The sequence below is a fragment of the Lactuca saligna genome, chromosome 8 (genome assembly GCF_052625555.1).
Source record: "Lactuca saligna cultivar CGN05327 chromosome 8, ASM5262555v1, whole genome shotgun sequence".
Lineage (NCBI taxonomy): Eukaryota > Viridiplantae > Streptophyta > Magnoliopsida > Asterales > Asteraceae > Lactuca > Lactuca saligna.
The window spans coordinates 214484424-214508771 of NC_136424.1; positions in this window are offsets into that span (position 1 = coordinate 214484424).

Genomic DNA, 24348 nt, shown 5'->3' on the forward strand with positions numbered 1-24348 from the left:
GGAAAACTTTGAGAGAGTGTATACACACTTATAAATTCGGCCACACACAAACACACACGCTAGTGGCTATTTCATGCAACATAAGCATGCTTACATAGTGTGCATGGTTAGGGTGAAACCCTAATAACCCATGACCTTTCCTTTTCCAAGGATCCATGGGTTAAAAGCTCCATGGATCATCCATGGACTTCCATATAAGCCTAGCCCATTAACTAATGAGTGTTAGCCCACACCATATAAAATAATAGCCCACAATTTAATTAGTCTTCCTTTTAATCTCTAAATTAATTCATAATTAATTTAAGACTAAGACTAACTAAATAACTTCATATTAATATATTATAACTTATAATATATTAATAAACATATGTGTATAACTCTCATAAAATTATCCATAAATAGTTCGGGTGAAGTGCAACCCAAATGGACCATGCCGGGTCGGGTCAAGTATATACCAAATAAGTTATGGACTTAGACACCTTATCCAACAACTTTTACTTACAAGAACTAAACCATGGGACAAAAAGCATGCAAATATCAAAGCTAATATAGATCTAATCTATATAACCATAAAGGCATGAACTTTATACCTCCAGAAGGTTGAAAAGGTGAAGGAAACTTTGGATCTACAAGCTCCAAGCCCAACAATTATCAATGGTGTGCTTCTCCTTTTTCCGCAATGCTCCAAGAATACTTTAAAGGTCCGAAACAAGCTTTAGAAGGTTAGAGTTTCGAAATGATAGAAGGAAGGAGAGTGAAGAATAGTTATAAAGAGACCTTATGGGTATGAATGTGTTTAAATAGAGGCCCAATCCCAAAAAATAGGGTTTCGGGGTCATATCGAGTTCACCCTGCATACACATCAAGTACGGACTGCGTACTACATGGGATACGTGTTCCTTATTAGTGATGTATGCCTTTCTTACACACTGAGTACGCCCAACACAAGGAATGATTTTGGAATAAAATTAATACACCAAGCCAAAAATGAAAATATCTGGGAACACAGGTACTGCATAAGACCCTGGAAAGGATCACATTTGAGCATTGGAGTTCTTGAAATTGGAAGAAAGTGGATTAAGCTTGTTTGAGCTGGTAAAACCAGTCCCCATGGCATGGCCTTAGACTGCCATGGTGTAGTGATTGGGGAATCATCAACTATCTTGGCATTTTGTGCCCACAACATATCCAAGGAAGGCCACGAAGTGAAGGGCTGCTATTGACAATTTTGAACTTAGCTTTGATTGTTGACTTTGAGGATTGACATTTAACTCATTGACTTTTAGCAAAATTTCTAGTTTTAGAAAGATGGCCTAACTATTTTTTCTTGTGTGGTGATATAGGTGGAGTTTAGCACCTATCTCCTGTTTTGTGAGCCGTTGACTTTTGAATTCATTAGCAAGGTGAGTCTTCTCACTATACTTGTGGGTCGAAGGTACCAATGTCGGCCTACTGGGTTATGTTATGTAGGATGCCAGCTGTCTTTGTGACTCTTTTATGTAGGTTTGTGGTTGAAATACACTTAGGGTTAGGTCCACTATTGTTCGCTTGGGTTGAAAGATAACCCAATGCATGGGTCTACTTATTTGCATGTTGTATGTGGTATTGTGGGGAACACGCTAAGATTTATGTTTAAGGTTTTGTGATTTAACATTTCTATGTACTTCCAGTTCGAAAGGGAAGGGCCAAGTATGATCACATAGCATCTCCTTGATTTTATTCCACATTGACATTTTATTTTACTATGATGATTGAGAATGTTTTATAATATGGTGGATTTGAGACAATTGGTTGTACTTTTGTGTGTTTGAGAAATGAAAATTGTATCACTATTTTTGGAATGATACAAGTCGGTATCAGAGTGTAACGACCCAAAATTTAAGACAAAAAAATTCTTTTAATAATTCACTACTCAAAGTAAAATCATCATTTCCAAAACATAATATGAGTATAAGTTTTCAAAACACATATTCATTATCAGAGTAAACATTCCCAGGCCATCTAATCCATGGTGTGTGCCATGCGATCACCCCGAGCTCTTCCCTCCTCTACTGGAAGTACCTGAAACCAAAACTGAAAACCGTAAGCACGAAGCTTAGTGAGTTCCCCACCCTACCACATACCATGCATAACCACATATTGCACATACTGGGCCACGCCCGCTATCTTGGGCCTCGCCCCTACCTCGGGTCTCGCCCTCTACAATGGCCCCGCTGCTCGAGGCCCCGCTTGGCTTCGAGCCCCGCTCGGATACAGATCTGTTTTACTTAGGCCTCGCCTGTCACAGGGCCTCGCCCACCAAAATAATAACACATAAACATTTCACAACACATAACTAAACACATGCAACTGGTTCTGTCCTAAAGGCTCGCCTATCTTGGGCCTCGCCCATGTCCTGCTATTGATGAGTCATGGAACCCCGTCCACACTCCTAATGGTAGCGAGGTACGAGCCTAGCCCACTCTCACTCCCGTTCTAGTTTGGGCCTCGCCCATATTCTGCTACTAATGAGATATGGAACCCCATCCAAACTCTGCTATTGGTGAGATACGGGACCTCGCCCACACTCACCTCCCTACCAGGCACATACATGTATCACACAGACAACAAGTATAATCTAGCATACAAACGAATCCTTGGGCACCCGCCCGCTATTACTGGACCTCGTCCTGAATATCATACTAGCATACTGTACCTAGGGCTAACCCCCGGGTCTTCTACTCATAACTACATGTGTCGACATTGTTGCCTTAGACCCATTCAAACAAAGGGAAACTCACCTGCACTGGTTGAACTTGCTGATGATCTCACTAGCTGCTGTCCGACAACTCACGGAACTCCTGCTCCCGTTGCTCCCCGAACTACCAATATCAATGCAACACTGAGTCTAACTGACCCCCGAAAGACAACCAAGTCAACCCTGGTCCAAGGTCAAAGTCATGGTCAAAGTCAACCTTCCAGGTCAACCCTACTCGCCGAGTCACCCTACTGACTCGCCGAGTTCAAAATGATCAGATTCCTTCCATTCGCGACTCGACTCGCCGAGTCAGTCCATGACTCGCTGAGTCTACCGAATTCTGAGTCCTGACCTGTCCAACTCACTGAGACTCCACACGACTCATTGATTCGAGTCTCAACTCAAAGGGTTTGGGGTTTCGCGACTTGACTCGCCGAGTCCAAGAACAGACTCGCTGAGTACAAGCCAATCTTCATACGACTCGACGAGTTGTTCATCCCACTCGTCGAGTTTCTCCACAACTTCATGCTACTCGTCGAGTCCACTCAAAGGACTCGCCGAGTCCCTTCAGTTCTCCTTGCATGCAGAGGACTTTTGAGTCATGCATGGACTCCAAGCTGTAGATCTACCCTTCCAAGCCTATTCCACACGTAAAGTTGCAAACTTTATGTGTAGAGAAGGAGATCTAGGCAAAATATGCCATAAACTAGGGTTTAAGGCCAAGGGGCTTCAAAATCAATTCAAGGGCTGATACTTTACGAGGTTTTAGATCAAAATAAGCATGGATCTGAGGTAACAACCTCAGATCTGAACCCCTAGCTCGAAAGGTCACTCTAATGCCATGAATGCCCAAATACACACATAGATCTAGGTGCAAAGAAGGGAAAATAGTAGCTTGTTACCTCCAAGATGAACACCACTGAAGTAGATCTCGGATCTACACCTCCTCCTTTGAAGCAACCTACTTGATCTTCAAGTTCCTTTCCCAAAGTTCCTTCCTCCAAGCTTTATCTCTCAAATGATGGAAGCTCTCACGAAATCAAAGGGTGTACTGGTTCTCTAGGGTGATATGGGGGCTGAGGGAGGGACATAACACCCTTTAAATAGGGTACAACCCCTGGGATTAGGGTTTTCCTCGTTCAGACCAGACTCGCCGAGTCACCTTGGCCGACTCGCCGAGTCGGTCGCTTACTCCTCGACCCGGATCCCACTCGGACTCGCTGAGTCTACCCTTAAAATTAGAGCTTTTCTTTTCTTTCCTTTCTTGGCCTTCAAAACTTTGGGTGTTACACAGAGCCTTGGTTTGAGGGATTCAAGCACACTTTCGGGTGTATCTGAACTCAAACTGAGAATTTGATAATATTTTCAAAAATGAATTAAATTTTTCTAAAAATATTTTTATAAATAAAAAGGGTGCAATGCGTGCAATCAACTGACCTCAAGGAAGTGATTCCCAAAATACTTATGCCTAAGTATTATGACTAGTATGACTACTATGAGAATTACATGATAGAATAGGGATAAGGATACCTTTAGGAATCACATGACATGTTTTCAACTATGTAAAGTAAATAGTAAGTGTTGATTTGTTTATTATAGTGCGTGCTTGTTATTTGTTCAGCTCAACATTATACCTAATTTGAGAAAACCATAATTTTACGAATCCCTAATTCTCGGAAAACCCAATATTTTCTTGATTTAGGTGTGAGGGATTTTTTTTTCCTTTTATGATTGTTTGGTTTATAAATGTTATAATCATTTGGTGGTTTAAAATGTAAAGATTATGATTGTTTATTATTAGGAAATTTGATGAAACTTGTCAAGAGTTAGAACATATCTGATAACACTTGCTCAACTCTAATGACCCTTTATAGGAAGTAATACAGATAACACATGAAACTAAAAGTGCACAAAGACACAATATCCAACCTACTCACTAAGGATACAAAAGTCAAAAAACAAATGACTAGAAGGAATCCTTATTTATAGATTGGGGATCAAATATAAAACCCTAATAGACCAAGCCCATTAATCCATAGGCCTATGAAAGGTGTCAACCAATCACAATTTACCATGCATCTACTTATGGAACCATCATCCTTGAGATACATTGCATTAGCACCATCAATATACCACTGGCACATCAGGTGCCATTGAGTGGCACCCCTTGTTACATAGTAGCACCTCATGTGCATGTCACATCTTTGAGGCTCCATGATATTGCATCAAGTTCCGTTAAGTGAGTCATTCTAACTTGGTAGAGCCTCTTGTGCATGGAACTTTTTCAAGGTGCCATGGTGATACATCATAACCATTGAATGGCACATTATCACTTGGTGGAACCTCCTGTGCGTGAAACTTCTTCAAGGTGTCATGACGATGCATCAGGTGCCATAGAATGGCACCTTATCACTTGGTGACACCTCTTGTGCATGGTACATCTTCCAATGCTCCTCCATAAACAGTGTCATCATATCCTAGAGTTCCATCATACTCAAGAGTGGGATCATATCCAAGATGTTCCAATGAAACCAGATGCTCCATGAGAATGCTCTAAATGATCAAGTAACATTTACCAATCTCCACCTTGACTTGAGTATCCTTTGAACTCCACCTGAAACCAAGAACTTCCTTGCCTATCCTGCCATCCAGCCACAAAGGGACATAACTCCTATGAACATCAACCAAGTCCAAGAAAATCTTGAAGTTCTATCTGCGCAACAGCTTTGTCAACATGTCTTCTAGATTCTCCTCGGAACCTTACATTTGAATGCAAAATCTGTCATTGAACACGATTGGTTTCTCCACCATTAAAACAAGAATCTAAAGGAAACCAAATGCCAATTATCTTCTCATCACCAGATCACCTCCATGGTCTGAGTCTATCGATCTAACCAAGTTTGTATGTTGTGCATTAGCACCACAAACTAGACGAACATCAAGCATTCCCTTCAAGTATCGAAAGATCCACTTTCTCACCACTTCCTAATGAGATTTCCTAGTGAGAATAGGTGAGGAAAATAGGTTGAAATCGAAACGTATATATAGGGTCACAAAGGGGGTATCACACCTTCTTCTGGGCATGCCACGCCTATCAATCGACTATGTTCCACCCTTCGCGTGCTATGTGTACGGAATCTGGTGGGCCACGCTTGCTTGTCATTATGCACCACACATGTTGTCAGTGTGCGCGAAGCTTTAATTTTTTTTTATATAAAAAAAATTCATATCATTCTCGTACGAGCTTTGTTTTCGAAGTTCTTTATATCCATGAATAGTTATCGACGAGTACTACAACTTTTATTTAAACTCTATTGTATAATGATCAGTTTACTTTTAAAGTTATATTTTTAATAGACCTAGACTATTAAAGTCCATATAATAATCATAACCCTTTCACATTACATCTGTTATCGACTATATTTATATTGACAAAATCCTATTCACAAGATCTTTAATTCTCCTTTTGATTGTTTCAACTAACACTCAACCAAATTGAATTTTGATTTCTGTGTCCACAATATTGTGCCAAAACTTTGGAAAATCATAACTTCCTCATATGAAGTCAGATTTGGACATTCTCTATATGCACGCTCTCGACTTAACGACTAGTATGACATTCGTTTAGATTACTTAGGCCAAAAAAAATCTATCTTCAATTCGTATTTAAGCGCTCCTTTTATCCATGATATGGTCATAACGACTACTACATCTTTAGTTAAGATTATTTACTATATCTTAAATGTCTAGACCGAATTTACGGGGGTTACAATTATCTCCCCCTTAGGACAATTATGTTCCATAATCATCAGCAGAACAAGGTTGGATAATGATCCCGCACATCATATGTACATCCTAGATAATAACCATAACTCTTATGTATTCTCAAATGAGTATCAAACTCTTGGATTTCTTAGTTGTCACACCCCAAAATCGGAATGACATAAACGTTCTAGGGTGGAGGACGTCATGTACAATATCATAACATCGCAATAAGTAAATCAAGAAACAACATCCATTGCATTAAATAGTATAGTTGATACAAATGTGTTCTTTGTAAAGTTTAAATGACACCAAAAGTGGATGTTTTATCAAAAAAATGAGACGAGTCTTAAATAAGCTCTGTCTTAGCAAAACCTAGCCATCTATACCTGTCTACTGGTGTCCTGAGGATACAAGTTATTTTGAAAGTGTAGATCAATATTTAAGCTGGTGATTTCATAAGTAATTTAGTGTCATTATATTGTATTTATTTAAGAAAACAGGTTATGGTTGTCTCACAAAAAGGGTTTGTTTATCTTCCCAGAAAATCCTATATATTCTGCTTGTAATGAAAATGTAGTCTCTTACCAAGACCGTCTCGTTTGTTGTTTGTTCACTTATAGCAACATAAGTAAAATGTTTGTACTAATGAATGATACTCAAATATTAGTTTATCATCTCATAACCGATTTGGTTAATTTAGATGAAAATGTGATAGAGTTGTAACCGTGCTTGATCAACCTAGTGTAAGTACACGATGTTTTTCAGATGCCGAAAAGGTATGACATTTGTTCACCCGTGGACATGTAGATCCCACTACAGCTAGCAACGAGGTGTGGGATGGTCAATCCAGTATAGATTTATACACAAACTCATGCTCTCCCCCCAGGAGACTCTGGTTACAAAAACGTGACACAGCAAGTGTATTGTTGTGCCATAAAATAGTATCTCACATTTACTGTTATCTTGTTCTAGCATAAATGTTCCATTTGCAAATGTATATGTTCCTTTCTAAATGTATATGTTATGTTGTACATGTATATGTTCCTTTGTAAATGTATATGCTCCTTTTGTAAATGTATATGTTCCTTTGTTCTAGATTAGTAAATAGTGATCCTTTAAACTATACCTATTATATTTTACTAGCATGTTTGTAGTATATCTGATATGTTGAAAGACTTACTTGTTAATCATAAACGATTAAGTTAGGCATATCCTTGAAAATTTAATATTCATATAAGTATTTAGTAGGTATAAGTATAATCCAATTGATAGTCGGACTAATGAATCATACCCTAAGCCCACAACCAAACAAGGAACAGGAGTCAAGGTTATTAACATTAGTCCTAAGTATAATAAAGCATATTTATACTCAAATATCTATATAAATATGATTTTTGAAAGTAATAAGGTTTTATAAGTAATTTAAAAAGGGTTTTGAAAATGAAGTTTAACAATGTTTAAAGATAGTAAAGTTCTTATGTTTGCAAGAATTCAAAGGTATAACTAAGCACAATTCTATTATGTTTCAACTTGTATCCCCCCCCCACTTAAAAGCATTTAAAACATGTATAAGGTTGATTTTAGGGGTATGAACTCACCTGTAGTGAGTGATTTGAAAGAAGGGTTCATATAAGATGCTAAGTATGCCTAGTGAAATCCCGAGCACATACAGATCCTAAGCACACACACACACACACACACATATATATATATATATATGTACAATTAGTGTATATAACAACTAATCATTCATGTAATACACCCTTAGGAACTAGGAATCACTCACAATGAAGTGTATAAATCACATATGATTGTACAAAAGGTGTTCATGGCCACACAAGAGTGTGTTTACGACATAAATGTGTTTAAGGCCAAAGATTTTACGGCCAACACATGAAGTGGCTAGGGTCTATGGCCAAGGCTTGAAGTAGTTCACGACCATGGCATGAATCAAGAAGGATTTACAGACATGCAAGGGTTTACGACCGTAAACTCTTGATTTTCATGCCAAAATGGCTGTTTCTTGCATGCTAATCGAGAGTTTCTAGTGAATATCACGTATTTGGAAAGGTTACTTATAATTTGGAAGCTAAAAGGGGGTTCACGGTCACCAAGAACAAGTGTGTGTTCTTGGTGTTCTTGGTGAAAGATGATGATCTTAAAGATCTAAAACAAAAGTGTGAAATTTGAGGATGTGATTCAAAGGATTCATGTGGTTAAGTAGATTAACTAGAAAAAGAGGATGAATCACTTACATTTTTGAAGAGGAAGGATGAAGATCTTGATGATACTTGAGAGAGAAATGTGTGTTCTTGACTTGGAAGTGTCCAAAATGAAAAAAATGAAGGAATGTCATACTTAAGGGGGTGGAGTTCACGGCCAAATAAGATTTTACGGCTGTAATCTCTAGTTTACGGTCGTAAATTCCAAGTGGTGGAGTTTTCCGGCTTGGATGTTGCACAATGAACTCTAGAAGATACTTCCTAACACTCAATACTTGAATATACTAGGCTTTGAACACTCAAACAGACTCTTAACAAGGCAAAAAATAGTAGAAACGAGTATGATCTTTGATTGAATTGATTGACTATACAAGATAGAAATTTCGGGTTGTCACATTAGCTTTTGGCGGTGCTCAAACTTTCACCAGCTTTTGGACGTTCACTGCTCATTTACAAGTTAAAAAGTCATTTCTCATAAAAATCTCCTGCTCATTATTATGTTTGGGTCATAGGCTCATCCCACGATAAGGTATTTACTTAACAATAGCAACAAATCGAATGGTCACACTCTAATGACCTTCCAATGCATGATGCAAGAGATGTAAAACGAACTGGACTCTTGTCTCTATGAGTCAAATGTTATCACAAATCAAACCTTCCTTCATGTTCTAATGTGATATAATCTATTCATAGTAGGTAGCATTTCTAGCTACATGATACTCTATCTTAATGAAGGTTTCAATCCTTCTGTCTGTCGCTTTGATTATCGTTCCCTTTAATTTCTTGACTAAGGTCGGACATTGCAACAAACATGGCTCTCTTTACCAACTAACTTACTTCACAAATTTATCTTAATCAAACTCGAATATTAATGACAACTAAAGTTGGAATAACATTCATTTTCTTAGCCATCACCAAAACGATGGTAATGACAAATATAAATGAAAGAAACTCGTCTACTACTTCCTTGATAACCTTTTGAATTCTCCTAATCCAAATTCTAGTCCCATGCTTCGATTGGTATAGGACTCTACTACCTTTTCACACATACTTATACTCGTCCATAGAATTGACTTGTAGTCCCCAAGTCACCATACGAGAAAAAGAATCACACAACAAGTTAACACGTTGAATAATACTGTTGGGTTGTGGTATACTACAACATCCTATGGTGCACATACAACCCTAAATACCTTGGATCTATGTTTTCACTAATTATACATGCAATGATGATTCCAAGGCATTAAGCCTACAACTAGCATGCAATTGACAAGAACCATATTAGATACTAGTTAGGATAACATGCCTTTTGTTGTAGCTTGAATCCTTATTATATTAGGCCTTAAAGAGATTAGCCCTAATAGTGTGGAAGCCTCAAATGGAATCACAACACACCATGGACAAAGGTGGAGATTTCAGAGAATCTTCATACACCAAAACACCTCCATATTTCTCTAATAAAATAAGTGGTGATTTTGGCTATGGAGTAACCTATTTATATGTAGGATTCCAATGGTCATGGGTATAACCCAAATCCATACCCATGAGTTTTATGATCCATGGTTCATGTGGCCTAACTCTTTATGTATCCATATATAAACTTAGTCCAACATGGATCATAAGCCCAACACATATAAATATAACTAATTACCATAATTAGTCCCCCGTAGATTTAATTAGTCTCTTTTGATCACTAAATTAGTTCCAAATTAATTCTTGATCAATACTAATTAAAACCATATGATTTCATATTAATATATTATAACTTATAATATATTAATAAATCATATATAACCTTCTCTCAAGAGTCCATCCTAACAAATTGTCCTGATGATATGCAACCCAAATGGACCATGATACTCTCGGGTCGAGTACATACCAATAATAGTTATGGGCTTAGACATCTAAACCAACAATCTCCCACTTGGATAAGTCTAACACTATTATTGCAATTACGACTCCAAAAACCCGACTAGCAATTGTAGCTCTTAAAGTCACTATCGAACTCTGACATCGTTAATGACGTGTTCATTAGATAAGGGATCATATATTCCTCCATTCTAGATATCATATGGACTGAGACATCGATTATAATCATTCTCTCTGTCCATGTGTTGTTTCCCGATTTCCGATTTATGATGACTGACTAATTGAACAAATCAAATCAGTCTAGGCCCAGCCGAGCACTTACGTTTTGTCATCACTAAATCATCAAGGGGCCCATAAATATCGCTTTTATCCTTCCAAGGCTAAAAGGAATGAATAAAATTCAACTCATATGCTTACTCTATTTATTCATAAAATCACACACAAAAATACATTTTATAACACCAAGTTACTTGTGCGTTTTCAAATAATCAATGTGTAACCGACTTGTAGACTGCAACTCATATCTCTCAATTTGAAGAATATAAGATATTATCGTCTCACTAACCACTCGTGATAAATTCCATGAAGTGATTAGATGAGCATGGGTTTAATCCAATACTCAAATCTTATTCCGGGAGCACTTATGAACACTGCAGCTATCTCTAAATTTTCTAAAACACTTGGACAAACTATAGACCCATTCATGACAGTCTTGCCTCAATACCTACTTCCAAAGTATGATCGACTATGGACGGTTTGAATAACCTAGTTATTCGGGAAGTCAAAACATGCAAAGTAAAACACAAGAATAATATTAATCATATATGGCCCCAAAACTTTTGAGAGTAAATAAAAAACCTCTTATCTAAGCACCATATTGATTACTCATTATTCATGTATAATGTTTCGAATAATCAACTTAATACTTGAATTAAAACAATAGTTATGCCATGCTCCAAGCATGCACAACATGTTTACCTATGATCCTTACTTTGTGAAATAGATCAATTGACAACATTTCAATGATGCTCATTTCACAATTCCAAATCCTTATCATAAATGTAAAAATACCAAAATATTGCCATTTACTGTAATCTATCAGATTCTAAACTTACATGCAATGATCCTCTTGTAATGACTATGCACAAAGTCACAGAGACTTGGCCACATACATTATAGAGTATTCCAATGGAGAGCAATTCCATGGAAATGAAGTCTCACATTCAAAGTACATTCCTTTGAACATCCTTCTTGCATTAAGTTCTCTAATCTTACACAGATTTAATGTATAACTTCCACCTATGGAACCATTTCCATATTCCCATTTTAACTATAACTTCTGAACAAGAGTTGCCTCTTTTTAGAATATGTCAATATGGTCCTTTCAAAATTAACACTATACTTCTAACTGTCCATGAGCAACCAATCTTTGGCAAACCTCAGATTGTGCTCGACAATTTCTTAATCATTTTTGTCATATACAGTTCTAGTCCCTTTTTCCTCTTAATGCCCTAGACATTCGGAAAATTTAGAACGGATGAATATTATAGAACATGTAATCGATCCTATACCCGAAGCATATGGGACACGATTCATGATGTCTTACATACATACATGATACTTTACCAGTCTTTTGCTAAAATATTTTTTATTTGCCATGTTCTCACAATTCGAACTATGTAGAGGGATGTCGTAATCATAATCGAATTTTGAGAATGCAACATATATAGAATTTCCTTATGTTGAATCATTCAAACATAACATTCATATATATCCTTGACTGAAATCTTAATCTAAGCTTTTAGAATTTGAATGAAGTATAATTTCCTCTCCCTTAATTATAGCAAAACAACTTTTTAAAGAGAATTGAAACTTTTGTTTTCTATAATTAACATTTCTAACTTGCAATAATTACCATAAATTATTATGCTCCCACTAGCATAATAATTATTTATGCTCCCACTAGCTTCGACATGTACCCAAAAATTAGTTGGACTTCTGGAAATTAATACTTTATTGACTTTCTTACCAAAGTTCAGATTTCTGATATGAGATGCTTTGATAAGACTTTATCAAAATCATACACCTTTCCTTAGATAGCTCACATTTGTGTCTAAAGAATTATGAAGAAGGATGCCGTAATCATAATGTTTAGACCTATTTCCATTCTCACTAGTCCATGTTAGTGTGCCGGTTAACCACACACGCTCCACTAACAACTTTGAGAATGCAAATATCACAATTGCTATCTACTTAAAATCTACTTAGTGAAAGCATTTCCTCACCTTCATTTTCATGAATCAGATAGACACCTTATGACACTTAGATTTTTATGGTGTATGTATTCCTATCCATGTAAATTTGTCATAACCATAATCACAAGACAAGGTTGGTGGAAAATCTAAATTCATATGGACTGAACTTGTTTAATCTTAATTTCTTATCACTTGGCAGCACAAGGCCTACCATTGCTTCCAGCTTGTTACGCAAACAATTTGAGAACTCATAGAACTCACATGCATAGTCAACTTCAACTGGAATGTGCACATAAATAAGAATATATCAACACGATAGGCTACCAACCTCAAGTCGTGGGCTAGTGATTAACAATACTCTTGATTAGTTCTTGAAACTATCTTAAGATCTTTTATGACTCCTACTAACCTCTTGAGATATAAGATTCCCTTTGTCAAGAACCATTCCTTGACAAAATAGATATTCAAGAGTTAGTGCATATTATTATCAAGTTAAACACTTCACACAATTGGTCTTAGTTGGTCTTTGTTTTATCCAGGACATCACAACTTACCAACTTCAAATGTACAAGAATAGGAAACATCTTAGTCTACATTTGACATGTGTTATAAATTTTCTAAAGATTATGTTACTCAAGTTACAATCTTGGAGTACGACTCTAAGACTTGTTTTTGTAATGAAGTATGATTCACTTTTTTATTTAACCATTTCAACAATTTATGATTCCCCATCTTAGCCATACAAATGACCTAAGATGTTCTTAGAGGATCAATTATGATATGGTTTCAGAATCATTAAGATGATCATAAAACACGATACTTAAGTACTCTCCCATCTTTCAGATTGGAGAAACCTTTATCTTTCTGCCTAATTTGATTATTCTCATTCGTTCTGCCTTACATTGAAACTTTTCCAATGTTTCAGAATTACACTTAAACTTGTAAGCATAACCATATTTACTAAACTTTAGTAAATCATAACGAATAGTCTTGTCGTTCTTTGTGGTGGACCTGATTAGCGCACAACCAAGTCTACCCAATCCCCTAGTCCTTCACTTAACTCACATATACATGTGAACAAGGAATTGGTCTTAATTTCCCAAAGATGAAAATTCTCATTCATCATACAATACAAGTTGCATGATTCCAAGTTTCTATCCAACTGAAACTTGGGTGATGAGAATCTTTCCTTATTTGGTAAATTATAACACTACCACGAATGAAAGAATCAAATCTAGTTTACAATATTGCTATCAATGGAAACATATAAACAACAATTTTCACAAATGCCATTGTAAGGATACTTAAAATAAGATAAAATAATAAAAAAATTTATTTATGTATAAAATATTTTTCACATTTTTTTTCCTTACAATGCAATTACAAATAAAAAACTTTTTTTTTTATCTATTCCTAAGCAATATATCTTAAATCTTAAGCAGCAGCTCAAAATTTTGATCATCGAACCATGCGATTGAAATCCATCTCTTCGCGATCAGAATCAGTTTACTCTTTCTTTAAGTTTCCTTTTTTTCCTTGATTCCTCAAAACATCACAATGTAATTACATTAGATCATGTATTAAGAATCTCTAACAGGAACTTAATAGAGTTAGATAGTGGACTTTACCTGAAGTATGGTCAAACTTTTTGACTTTACTATCTTTTAGATATCTCAGGTAGTCAGGGCAACTTCGCTTCCAATGCCCCTTCTCTTGGAAAAAGAAACATATGGACACTTTTTGGGAATGGTATACGAGAATAACTCAAACTTAGCCTTTCTCTTTACCATTGGGTCAAATGACTTGACCATGGCCGATCCCTTTCCATTCGGAAGAGAAAGCTTTTCTAGACTTCTAATGTTACCATTGTCAATGTCCATGGAAATTTGGGAAGTAGATCTTCTAATCAAATTTGATTTACCAGTGCTCCAAGGCATTGCTGATTCAACAGCACCAAGCAAATACGTAAGATCAATAAGGGTCATGTCGTGATCTGTCTTCAGGGAGTGACTAAAGAACCCAGTCAATAACCATCTTCATCGAGACTTCGACACCCTATTCTACCGTCTTGTCAATATGTGACTTCATCTCCAAGACGTGGGCACATATAGACCTTGCTTGCCAATAGGGATTGAGTGACTTTGAAAATTTCAAGTCTTTGAACTTGTGGGTTAGGGAGAATTATTGGAGGAGGTATAGGAAATGAAATATGATTTCTAGTCCCATTAATGTACAACAAAGGGATTAATATTTCACCTTCATCACCATGTGGGATATCATATTCATTAAGAAAACCTTTTCTAATAGGATAAGGAGGACCATAGTTTTCTAAACTAGACATCTATGAGGGAGAAATTCAAGCAAGTTGATTTAAGTCCTTAATATAACACCCAATATGAAATATTAAGGCTACGACCCAATACAATATTTTATAACTTGGAAGAGGGATGTCGTAATCCAAGCTATAAAATATTCAAAGGTTGGTAAATGACGATTTACCAATTTCCACCACGAAAAACAAAAAATAGAATTTTATGTTTTAATTGAATTGAAACTCCTATATCCTTTGAGATTCATTGAACTTTTCAATGTAATGTTTAAATCTTGATTGTGCCCTTCAAGTTTGTGACTGGGATGCCGAGGATCACAAACAAAGAGTGAATAACCATGCAAATTAGCTTGGTACACCTAATGTTACAACCAGCTAATCAATGTGCCGGTTAACCACACACGCTCCATTGATCCATGATTAACATCAAGCTACCCTTTTCCACGCATTGTCAGTTCCATATTAGTGTGCGAGTTAACCATACACGCTCCACTAACGACTTAACAAGGTGCAAAGTGCAACTTCATGGGTTAGCACCAAATTCACATTTTCCTAAAGTAACTAAGATTGGGAATTTATAAGTGTTTAGTTACTTAGTGTTTATCATTATACTTTTAACGAAGGGAGAATTAGAGTCATATCCTACTTGTTCAACTAACGACCCTCTACCAATCAAGGAAGCGGTGGGTGACAGTGGACACCCATTAAACTGCCATTTTATAGGCAATAACCTTATACCCCTTTATAGATCGGCTTCGTGAATGAGGCCTACTAACGGTAAGACTGACTTTGTTCTTATACATATATGTAAATGTTAACTTTTAATATAAGGGTTGAATTTTAACTTTTAAAATTGTAAGGGTTGGATTAAAGTATACATGAGGGTAACTTTATAAATTCCAAAACTTGAGAGCAAGTTTTGAAAGTTTTCAAAACTCTTGGATTTTCATAACTTATGAGTGTAATTAAGGTTTAATGAAAAACTTTTTGTAACAACTCGAAATTCATATCCCTAAATGTAACCCTTCTCGCGACTCGTTCCGATCATCCAATCACCGTTTTCGATTTCGTTTCCGTTTCCGACCTTTTATTAAGTCGTTAATGTAAAATTTATTTTATAACTTAATAAGTGTATTAATACCCTTAGAACTCATTCTAACGTCTCACATTAATGATCGAAACATTTCTAGAATCAGCCATATCGGGTTACAGCAAATTGGCCGGGTGCGACCAAAAGCCCCGTCTAACGCCGGTATCGGGTAGAATTCTACCATGTCCCGAACTTGGACACTATTTAAAGTGATTCAAGTCTCCATTTTGTAGCTTTTTCTCCATTTTACAACTATCACTCCAACCTCTCTCCTCAAACTAGATTTAAGGGTCAAAATCTCAAGTTTAAGGCTTCAAATCACCAAGGTACCTTCCCTAATTTGTTATGCAACATCTTTAGCCCTCAAATTCGAGTTCAAATCATGGGATAGGACCATTATCATGAGTTTACGGCCCTAGAACAGTCCTAGGCCGTAAACTCATATAAAAGGGGTTTTTGGAGCAACAAAACCCTTCCAAACCTTAATTGGACCTTGTATATGGCTAGAGGACTTTATGAAATGGAATTAGAATGCCTCAAACCAAGATTTGAAGCCTTGTATATGAGTTTATGGCCCTGGAAGGTGCCTAGGCTGTAAACACATATTTGAAGGGTTTTTAAGCCATTTAACCCTTCCAATACACAAACAAGACTTAGATATGATTTTTAGAATATTGGAATTGGACTTAGAACACTTCAAACATAAATTTTGAGAGGTTTATATGAGATTACAGCCAAGGCATGTGCTTGGGCCGTAAACTCCTCAAAAATGGGTATAAATTCATTTCTAAGGTGTTAGAAAGCCATCCAACACCACCAAAAGCCTTGGAATAAATCATAGAACCAACCAAAAATAGTTTAAGGGCTTTAAACACATCAAAATCCCACATTTGAGAGTTTATGGCCATAGAACATGCCCCATGGCCGTAAACTCCTAAAAGGATGTCAAATGTGCCCAAAATTGATTTCTAGGCTTGTTAGAATTTTTAGAATCACATGTGATTAATTTTGGGACCTTAACAACACTTATTCTAAGAGATATGAGAGTTTACGGCCATAGAACCCATGCCTAGGCCGTAAACCCCTTTAAGTGTTGCATTTGGTGAATTTAATCCATCCCAAGCCTTAGGTAAAATTAATCCAAGCCTTTCCAAGTGGTATTGACCCTATGTGACCCATTAAACACCATAAACCACCCCCACCATGAGTTTACAGCCGTAAACTCATGGAGAATGGGTGTTTAGGCCGTAAACATCATTAGGGAGTTTACTCTTGGGGAGTAAACTCAAATCCCAAGTCCCTCGCTTCAATTTCCGTCCGTAGATGTCACCCGGGTCACTCCAAACACCCGTTTTGAGGTGTTTTCGTTCGTTGGAGTGTATCTTCATATCTAATTAGAGATTGTAAATCTAATTAGATATAATTGTATGCCATTTCATTTTACATAGGAACCTCGCGTGCTATCAGGCCTCGATTCGACGTTTAGCATCCGAAATCGACACATATCTGCGTCCGGTGAGTTCATACCCCTACCCTTTTTCAATGGTTTTTCAATGTTTTCAGGGGGGAATACAAGCAAAAGTACAAGAATATCTTGTAATCAATCACATGATTTCAGTTAAATGGTTTCATAATTGTACATTTTAAGAATTGAAAACCTTTTAAACAAACTGTTTTAACTTGCAGAGTTGTTTGTTTTTAACCCGATTTTCAATTCTTATTATACACTGTTATATTGTGTACTTTGCATTTGATTGTTCACATTTAAACTACTCCAAATTGTAATGTCTGTAATAAAACACTAAGGTTCGCATGTAAAAGATAGACTCCATTTGAAAACATAAAACATCTGTATGTCCTTAATAATACACCTAGGATCGAGTGTAAAAAGGACAGCCATCGTTAGATAACACCTAGACTCGAGTGTAATGTTCTTAATAAAACACCTAGGCTCGAGTGTAAAGGACAGGTACGTAGAACATAGCCAGTTGTAAATACTACTTTCCTAGTCGAAAAGTAAAGAGTAATCTTAATGATTGGAGACACGTCCTTGTAACACTTCCATTGCACGAGATAGTGGAGGACTAACCCTGTAACCAGAATCTCCGTTCACAGGAGAGCGTGGCTTGAGTGTATAGATCTATACGGGACTGACAATCCCACACCTGGCTGCTAGCTATAGCCGAACCGAAAGGTTCAAGGGTGATGAGAGTCATAAAAGGATATTGACCACGGTTCGAGTCATATCTAGTCTGAGTATGGTTAAGGACTCTCAATCTAGATTATTAACGTTTCAGACTCATTTACTAGCTTTATGTATGTAGTAAAGCTAATGTACGTCTAGGGATGACAGATACACACACACAGTCAGGAAAACATGGGGTTTTCCTGGGGAGAACATTGAACATAACCATAACCAGTAAAGACACACACACACAGTCAGGGAAACATGGGGTTTTCCTGGGGAGAACACTAAACGTAACCAGAACCAGTAAAGATACACACCCACAGTCAGGGAAACATGGGGTTTTCCTGGGAAGGACACCGAACATAATCAGAACTAGTAACAGTTCACACACACACAGTCAGGAGAACATGGGGTTCTTCCTGAGTAATAGTGGTACGAAATTAGAGAAGTGTAATAAGTTAAACAATTGAACTACATTTCACAAGAACAATCATGTTTTAATTAGACATCGTTTACTTTACTTTTGGATTTGGAAACTAACTTTACATAAGAAAATATGGGATTTTCTTGGATAATCACTTTTCAGGAAACTAAAGGAACTCGTACATTTTCATAAAAACTAACCGCTTATGAACTCACCAGCTTTATGCTGATTTTCAAACCGCTTGTATTCTCAGGTCCGCGTTAGACAGGTACTCGAAGATCCTTTTGTACGAAGACGGAGTTCTCAGAAGATTCGTTTCGTGTTATTTATATATGATACGTATCACTTGTATAACTTATACTTTTGAAACAAATGTAAGATTTTCATATATGTAATGTAATGGTTGTTTTACTTTACTTACTATGTACATTGGATTTGATACTCAACGTGGAGTCAACCCCGGAAACATTTCCGCCTTTGGTTTTTGGGGTGTGACACTTTTCAAGTTCCTTAACCTGAGGACAAGTTATGGAAGACTTTAAAGAACATTTAAAAATGGGAGTTTTCATTATGGAAGTTTTATGAGTTTTTAAAATTCATAAATGAGTCTTTTCATATAACTTGAGGACAAGTTACAAAAACACATATTATGAACAAATTTTAGATCAATTTTGATTGAAAACAACTATCACATAATTTTTCTATTGATGTAAACTAACTCATATGAACAAGATAACTCATATCAAATAATTTTCATGTAATTAGCCTAACCATTAAACTAATACAAAACATGAAACTTTTAACATTTATCTTTTGAATTGGATTAGCGTGATCATTACTACGTCAAAAACAAGTTTATAAGTTGAAAAACAGCTTAGGTTAATGATCCTAGTCCAATTCCATCCTTAAAACTTGAATATATGTTGTTAGGGGGTCCAACTCGTTGAGTGCATGAACAAACTCGACGAGTTGGATGAGTTTTCACATGGACTCGTCAAGTCACTCGATGGACTCAGCGAGTCAGCTGTCCAGACATAAAAAAATTTGATTTTTTAGCCTTTTTTTTAGCCAGTTGCATAAAGTATAATTGAAAACAACCTATGATACTGATACCACTATTGAGTTTAAGTATACTACAACATCCTATGGTGCACATACAACCCTAAATACCTTGGATCTATGTTTTCACTAATTATACATGCAATGATGATTCCAAGGCATTAAGCTTACATTTAGTATGCAATTGAGAAGGACCATATTAGATACTAGTTAGGATAACATACCTTTTGTTGTAGCTTGAATCCTTATTATAATAGGCCTTAAAGAGCTTTAGCCCCAATAGTGTGGAAGCCTCAAATGGAATCACAACACACCACAGACAAAGGTGGACATTTGAGAGAATCTTCATACACCAAAACACCTTCATATTTCCCTAAGAGTAACCTATTTATATGTAGGATTCCAAGGGTCATGGGTATAACCCAAATCCATACCCATGGGTTTTATGATCCATGGTTCATATGGCCCAACTCTTTATGTATCCATACATAAACTTAGTCCAACGTGGATCATAAGCCCAACACACATATATATAACTAATTACCATAGTTAGTTCCTATAGATTTAATTAGTCTCTTTTGATCACTAAATCAATTCCAAATTAATTCTTGATCAATACTAATTAAAACCATATGATTTCATATTAATATATTATAACTTAGTATATATTAATAAATCAATATAACCTTCTCTCAAGAGTCCATCCTAACAAATTGTCCTGATGATATGCAACCCAAATGGACCATGCTACCCTCGGGTCAAGTACATACCAATAATAGTTATGGGCTTAGACATCTAATACAACAAATACAACATAAGATATTTTATATCCTCAAAAAATTTTACAATAATTTTCAACTTCTCCATACTTCATTCCTCTTACATCAGGCTACACAACATAATACTATCTATATGGTATGACTATTTCATATCTGGAACTCCGGATAAGTATCTTCGTACCCTTGATCTCCTTGATCTTCTTTTGCCTCTAGGGTCATCTGAAATGCTCGTGCCTTTAGTTTTTGTGGCACATTCGACCTTGCATCTTCGTTTTTCTTTAGGCAATCACTTCTGAGATGTCCTGCTTCACCACATTTGTAACACATGCTTTGGGTGCAGTTGCTAATGTAGTGACCAATCTTTCTACAGTTGAAGCAAGTCACGTCATTTCTGCATCTCCAAAATGTTTCTTTTTGCACTTTTCCTACCCTTTTGCCTCATTGCTATATCCATACCTCTTGTCATTGGGGTCATACTTTGATAACCTAATTTTGTTATTAGACCATGAAGATCCTTCAAACTTCCTTTTATCTTTAGTTTCAGCTTTCGCTAGGCCCTTCTCCCTTAGTTGGGTATCTACATTCCTAACTGGCTAGATGGCTTCTTTCAAAGCAGTTTCTAGCATCACAGTTGGACCAAAATCCGATGGTAGTCCATTAGTAAACTTATTTACTTTTGAATGTATGATAGTAACCAAGTAAGGAACTAGGTTCCTCTTCTTATTAAAATTCGTATCATACTCGATGACACTCATTTTTCCCTTCTTTACATTCTAGAATTTATTGTTGATCTCCATAATGTAACGCCTATGTTTTGGGGCCTTGCATAGTATAACGATGCAATAGTCAAGGTCAACCATTGTAACTCATTTTGAAGTAATAAAGATGAGTTATTTGAATATTATGTGAATTATGTGATTTTATGTGCTTATATAATTGTTCATTAAGATGCAATAAAAATAAGCGTCAAAAATAAAATGTTAGATAAACCCGATATCTATGAAGAAAGTTGTAGTGGTCATGAAAATGATTCCAAAAATATAAAGAACACCGAAATCCAAGTTATAACGAAGAAGTTATGGCCTATCGAAGTTTCGCGACAAAACTAGCACGTCACTACGTGATGTAAATTGTGAATTTGTGATAGAGTGCTTTTTAGCCTTAAGAATCTAAATGAAATTCGTAGTGTACGTTAAAATGAGAGTGTGCATAAAAAGAACGCCCAAATTTGACTTCGTATGAGGAAGTTATGATTTTTCGAAGTTTCGTCTTAACAATATGCAACCCGGAGTTCAAATATTAGATTTAGCGATTTTTAGCCAACACAACCTAAACGAGAACTAAAGATCTTGTTAATAGTAGCGTAACGGTAAATGACAGACGAAAATGGACGTCGGATGGAGGAGTTATTAATTTTTAACAAACTAATCCTATCTCGGCCTGTTAAAAAAATAACTTTAAAAATAAATTCAAATATAGTCAACAAAGTCTAAACAAAAGTTGTAGAGTACGTTCTTGCCTACGCGTGGATATAAAGAACATCGAAAGCGGAGCTTGTATGCAAAAGTTATGAATTTATGAATTCGGAATAGAAAATCACGAGGTTGGGTGTGAGGCTAAGCCCCACGTACGAGCCTTGTACGCCAAGCCTTCCGATCCATTATGCAGTCCAAAGTGAGCCACTTTGCCCTACACATTTTAGACACCTGTATTGGTACGAACGCGTAGCATCCGAAGGCTAAGCCTGGCACACCGAAGTATGCCCAACATACAGATTACGCCCAACATAACCGAGGCCTCGTGCCTATAAAAGGGTTGTGAGGGCAGATGAATTTCTCACTCATTTCCAATTATCTTTCTCTTTTTATACTCTCTCTCTCTCTCTAGCCTCCTAACCCCCACCCCCCAAGCCTAGGGTACCCACTAGCACCCAAAGGAAGCCATGAAGCTCCCGAAGGCTCCGAGAAAAGAGCTTTTCGGCTCGGAAACTCTGCTTCGGTGAAGCCCGATTTTCAAGAAAAACCTACTGTAAGAGAGCTACGTCTACCAAATTTTAAATATAGCTTTTATTTAAATATAGTAATGTTATTAGGACCTTATAATAAATATTTGGGCTATTATTATGAGTTATATAAGTGTCATTGTAATATCTTTTTAACCACTCGCGGTATGGGGAATCTGGTTTGGAGGGCTGCTTGGCTTGTTGGATTTCAGAACGGTTTAAATGCTAAAATGGTCCTAACCTATAGTGTTTCATACCTGGCCCATATCTGTACATAGTGGGTGAAAAGTATTGTTTTAATGCTTATATAATAGTAATAATAGCGAGACTATTAATTAGTCTCAGTAAACGTTATACTAAACTCTAGTGGTAATGATACTAGGTTTTGTCAAAAGAAGTTGTTTCAAGTTAACGAAGTGTTGTCCGAGTACCGAGTCACAACCTTATCAATGAGTTCATAGTTACTTTCATTTTACACATATATATGAAGTATTTTATATGAATTATGTGCTATGTGTGCATATTATCTGAATACTTGTTATCTATGTTGGATTAATGTTTTTATACATGTTTTAAATGATTTAAACTGTATATGTATTTAATATCTACAAAATATGTTGCGTAAAACATGGGTAGATGTAATAGATGGTGTGTGATGAAATAAAATGATGAGAAGCCTTGATGTTTAAGATGATTCAATCATCTAGTGAAGTGTAGATGTTGACCATGAACTATTCTAGACAATCCATTGGAACGCTAGCAGGCTCTCAACCTGTAGGTGTTTATTTGAACTTAGTGTTTTCCAACAGTACTCCATCCCCCACATGCTTTCCTTATTTTACATAAATTACTGAGGAACCCCCGAAGCAGTGTTGTCGCCTCGATGAAAATCCCTAGGGTAGGTCCCTTATATTAGATGTTTTAGGGACGCAAAGTGAGGATAACAGGAACCGGTAATCGAGATTGTTTGACTGATGAAAATAATAAACTTATTCATTGCGGGTTTAAAATCCTATGTGCTCACCAGGCTCCCAAGCCTAACCCACTCAATTTCTTGTATTACAGGTAGTGGCACAAGAGCATAATTGGATGATTTGTCGACGGATTAGGGATTATAGGCCAGTAGATATAAATAAATGCTGTAAGGCCTATGTTGTTATGTTTATGCTTTTGATCTATATCGAACATGACATCCAGAGGTTTCTTATGAAATACATTTCTTCAAAAATGCTTTGATAAATCTTTATCATATTTTTTATGGGAACAAATTCCGCAATACATTTATTTAAAATGTTACTCTGATTTTCAAACAAAGCATAAAGAAAATTGGTCTTTTCTGGTCGTGAAGATTGGGATGTCAAACATAAGATCTTGTTCATAACAATATTGCATCTTTAGTTCATCAAGGAAGTTCTACTAAGACATCTTCCTTGCTTCTCCCTTTTGCATGGAATCAACCAACAATTTCCATCAACTTAATACTCGAGTCTTTAACTGTTTGACCACTAAGATGGTCTTATATCAGTTGTTGCAATCACAACTATTAAACACCATCTCCATTTCAGAGATCTAACCCATTACTTCCACTGGTGTTGGGTTCCAGACAGACTTAGTGGTTTGGAATCCGTG